Source organism: Ornithodoros turicata, chromosome 4, assembly GCF_037126465.1.
Source record: "Ornithodoros turicata isolate Travis chromosome 4, ASM3712646v1, whole genome shotgun sequence".
NCBI lineage: Eukaryota > Metazoa > Arthropoda > Arachnida > Ixodida > Argasidae > Ornithodoros > Ornithodoros turicata.
The window spans coordinates 19555076-19560161 of NC_088204.1; the positions used below are offsets into that span (position 1 = coordinate 19555076).

At 44.1% G+C, this 5086-nt stretch overlaps 1 non-coding gene across 1 annotated transcript; it reads right to left on the bottom strand.

Moving 5' to 3' along the window:
- Positions 1–2243: 2243 nt before the first annotated feature.
- LOC135393590 (U1 spliceosomal RNA) lies at positions 2244–2407 on the bottom strand. Its single transcript, XR_010422690.1, has one exon. It is a non-coding gene; the product is annotated as a U1 spliceosomal RNA (small nuclear RNA).
- Positions 2408–5086: the final 2679 nt, after the last annotated feature.

Here is a 5086-nt window from a genome sequence, read left to right on the forward strand (position 1 = left end):
TATATACGTACTTTGTTGTATATAGTTTGAGTTGTACCGAAGCGTATCCGCGGCATACGGAGGTATCAGAGATTCTAAAATTCTTCACCGTGTCTCAGTCTCAGTTACAAAAAGCCCCTCATTGGCGAGCCTTCCAGCTAATCTTCGCCGGCGGTCGTTGTTTGTTTACTGGGCCAGTAATGCAGAGCCGGCCTTGAAGGTTGTGTGTCAGCTGCAGTGTAATCGTGGCTATCTCGGAGGGATCTCAAAAATGGAAGGTTGCTGCCGACATGACCCCATTGCCCAGTGACCGACCGACTCTGTGTGTCAAGGCGCTGCTGCTGTTCGCCTTCATCATCCAATGTCGACGCCATCTTCAGTCTCGATAATCGCTTCTGGTGAGTAATGACAGAATTACCCGAGGTGATCTCTTGCGCTGCGAGCGGCACCCCTGAAACAGAGCTTCACCACATAGCACGCTGAAAGCCAACCATTGCACAGAATGATACCGCTGTCGCTGACGATTTGCGGAAGGTTCAGCGTGTACCTTTTTTATTTTTTTACAATTAGCGTAACTGCATAAGTGTAGCAGAAAGGTGTACGCTTCTTCTTTCGACAAATCTGGAGATATCGCCAAGAAATATAATAACGAAAGAATGAAGCACGAAGTCAGAGTAACTACTTAATACGTGAGCTTTCGGGCAGAGCCTGCCCTCCTTCAGACAAAAGAAGCAGTTAAAACATTGCTTATATAAGGGTTGGGATCGGTGAGAGAAGGAACCAAAGAATAAGAGAGAAGCAACGCAAGGATGAAATCACAAAGAGCAATCTGACGCCAAGACCGTTGGAAGAAACGTACTTTTACGTACACCACTTTTGCCATTTGAATTCCCGCCGGCCGCGCTTGTCCGTCGAAAAAGAAGAAAAAGGCGAAATACAAGTTGCTCACAGCTAATGTGAATGGCGTGAAAAAAATTACTTGTGCATTCAAAAGTTGGACAGTGACATGTTATAAAAACAATGCAGACACACCAAAATAATGAGGGTAGGGGTTGGACAGTTTTTTCAATTATACAATGCTAAGGTATAGGGGAAGCATACTGCATTATTGTGCATCAATCAATCAGTCACTTAATCAAATTAATTAACCAAACGACAAGCATTTACCACAGTATTATTGACTGTTGGAACAGGTGGCGAAATATCAATGTGCCTTTTCATCAGGTGGTAAAGCGGGCCGCTATGTACATTTATCCAAGTCATAACTGCTTCTTTTGTCTGAAGAAGGGCAAGGCTCTGCTCGAAAGCTCACGTATTAAATAGTTACTCTGACTTCGTGCTTCATTCTTTGGTTATTATTTTTCTTGACGACATTTCAACAAGCTGGACTGTGTATTATTTTACCCTCTTGGTCTCAAATCTGGAGATTGGGAGATATAATAAAAAATGGTAACAAATTTCCCTCGGCGCTTTTTTAATAATTAGTTTAGCTCTTAATAAATTTGTTTTTCCGCATGTCATTCGTTTTGTACCGATAATAAATAAGTAAATAAATGGATTCGTGCTTGCAAAGAGAGAGAGGGGGGAACGCAAACTACCGAATTTCTCGTTCTGAATACCACAGTATATACCGTTATTTATTATTGCAGCGATTACGTCTATCTGCGTTTCCTGACTCATTTATTTTTTAGACCACTCACTCTCTATCTGCACATTCCGCCCAGCAAGGGCCGACGCAAAAGACCGCTCACCGCGACATCTCTGTCTGGCAACAACTACCGCCGACACCAATAGGCGTACGCCTTTAATGGCTCACATGTGCGGAAGTAGTAACGCAAAAAAAGAAAAAGAAACACGCTGGCGGGTCATTATCGAGCGCAACGTTGACGTCCAACGCGAGCGTGTTCGGCAATTTTATTCGCTATCATCATTTTCGGGTGCCTTTGGATGGGTACCGTCGAAACATCGTGTTGTTTCGGCTTTTTCTTTTTTTGTTGTTGCTGTTCCTTTGGATGTACGACGTCGGTTCTATCAAATCTGAATAGGGGGTGCCGTAAAAGTGGAAGAGAGTGGAGTCTGCCTGCTCTTTGCTCGCATGAGAGTCATCTATCGGCAAACATATGAACTTTTATTGGGTGGGACACGTGAGGAGGGAGCAGTCTCAGTGCTTGACGAAGCCGCTTTACAAAAATATTCAACAAATTGTGATCGCTCCCCCTCGCCGTCATACCATTTTAGCATTCTGCTTTTTGATTGAGTAGGAACGGGGGCGAGCGCGTACGCAAGCCCCCACTACCAAAAATTGCATGTCCCAGCTACCCCGATTTGGGGAAGTGGCGGGTTTCAACCAAGGCGCAGTGCAATGCCTTAGCCTCCTCCCGGGGAGTCTGCCTCCATGATCACAGGCAACCCGACACCAGGTAAGTATGCTTTCCTTTGCGTCGCGAGCCACCCCTACGAGAGCACTGCATACAAAGCGGGAGGTGTTGCCTCTAGCAACAGGGTGGAAAGTACGTCGTTACGATGCCTAATATTTAACAATCCATACATGCGAAGATTTACCGTGTCGTAGTTGTTGTGTTTCTTACTTAAATTGGCAGATTTTCATGAGCGTAGTAATTGCAACAGCCATTACGACAGCGTATATGTATGTCTATACACGCATACACTGCCAAGGTCGCGCCGACGACTAGGAGATGGCGCGTTTGAATCGTACCGCCTGCTGTGCTGTCCGGGGTTTTCCGGCAGGCATTCCAGAGGGATGTCAGCACAGTTCCCTTTGAAGTCGGCCCACGACACACACTGCCCCCCTCCCCCCAAAGTTCACTTCTGTACGCCGCTCATAGGCCCGGTTTCACCAACGCTGGTTAACTTTGAACCGAGATCAAGGGTTGTTAAAACTTGGAAGTTAACGCTCAATTCTTTTTTTAGAAACGTTAGTTGGTGGTAAGCGTGGTGAATGTTTCAGTGGCAATAACACCCTTTAATGAATCAGAGTTAAGCGTCAAATTCAAGTTAAGGGACCGTTGATCTCGGTTCAAATGTTAATCGTCGTTGGTGAAACCGGGCTATAACCAAAATTGCTTGGCGGCGCTAAGACGAAATTAGGTATATATATAGCTTCGGCTTATTTTTCTATTGGTATATATACAAATTCTATAAAAAAAACTTTATGTAGACAGGTTTTTTAGCCTTTACAGAATTTTTATAAAAAAGCTATGAGAGCAGCATAGATGTCGTTTTTGCAGTTGAGTTTTACGGCCAGGCGGACATCCTCTCGAAGTAAGTGTGCAACTACAAGATGACTGATTACATAAAATTCATTAATTAACTTTTTAATTAGAGAATTTCGGGCAAAGGCGAGTTAGCAGACTGAGAGACTATTAACAGTTGAAATCCATTCCACGTTTTAAAAATCCTGAAGCTCGCACGTGCATTAAAATATCCATCCCCGATTTTTGATATGCAAATGAGCCGAAACCGCGGCGACCGGGAACGCAGGGAGTACAGGGCTCATTTCAAGTCAGAGGGCCACGTCATTTGGAGCGATGGAGATGATTGGAATAGGTGCCGCTCAGCTGGCCAGATATAAACCTCCTTCTGGCCCAGATAAGCCTCCGTCGGCGTGGGTGATGCGCTCTTCAGGCGCGCTTTTTTCGGTTTCGGCTCATTTGCATACCGAAATTCAGCGATTGATATTTCAATGCACGCGCTCTTTTCTTTATTTTTAAAAGATAGAGTGGATTTAAACGACGATTGTCTCCCGTTGTGTGATCTTCGTTTTGCAGAAATTCCCTAATTAAAGGGTTTGTTAATGAATTTCAGGTAATTACTAGTCATCTTGTAGTTACATACTCTCTTCCGCACTTCAAGCGTCATGGGACAGCTGGTCGCACCTGTGCAACCTACGTTACCATTTTGTTCTTCTTTCTATACTTTTATTCTATTCTATTCTACTCTCTTCCAGAAGATGTCCGCCTGGCCGTAGAACTCGACTGCAAAAATGACAACTGTGCTGCTTTCATAGCTTTTTATAAAAATTCTGTAAAGGTTAAAAAAATACCCTGTATGCTTTTTTATTCGGCACATTAAAAAAAGTGTGTGAGCAGCGCTGATTGCATCTGGACAGACATCCTGTGGAACAGTGTATGCAGCTATTGGACGACTAATTAGTTAAACTTCATTAATTAACATGTTAATTAGATGTTTTCCGGGAAATCCATCATCATCATCCATTCATCTATGTTGTTGTTGTTGTTCCGGGAAATATGAGAAAACAGAATTGGAACCATTCATTATTGGAATCCATTGTCATTGCTGGCCTGAGAAGCGAACGTATAATCCATAATGAACTAGAAGTACAGGGTGTTACCCTATACAAATCTACCCGCGCCGACATGCAATGTTTTTTTTTTGTTTTTTTTTCTATTGCGTGGGCACATTGTGTTGCCTACGCATAAAACTCATAAGGACATTTAATCATGGTAAATATCGAAGTGATTGAGCACCGCAACGCAAAGTTATTGAGCAAAATGTGCGATTCCCATATTCAAAACAGCCAAGATGGCGGTGTCGCGAAGCGCAGCTCCCCAGTCGGCGACGTGTCGCTTTGGCAGGCAGAGACGTCTCCGCGTAATGTTATTTCACTGCCATTCACTATAAGCAGAGGATATCTTTTTTTGTTGTCGTCTGCTAAATACGTCGGCAATTTCGTTCCTCACGATCTCACTTCGGGAGCAAAATACGACAGTTACACGAAAGCGAAATGAAAACCGCAGTTCCATCCGGCTGGCAGGATATGCGACACGTCGTCGTCTGGGGAGCAGCATGTCAACTACTCCATGACTTGAAAACCCGAGACGAGGTAGGGACAAAAACAGACAAACACAAACACGGTCTCAAACTCAGCTCTGAGTTTGAGACCGTGTGTGTGTTTGTCTGTTTTTGTCTCTACCTCGTCTCGGGTTTTCAAGTCATGGATCGTCACCACCAGCTCGCTTGCTACCTAACTTTCCTTTCGTTGTCAACTACTCTTCGCGACCCCGCCATCTTGATTGTTTTGACTACGGGAATTGTACGTTTTGCGTTATAACTTTGCGCTGTAGTG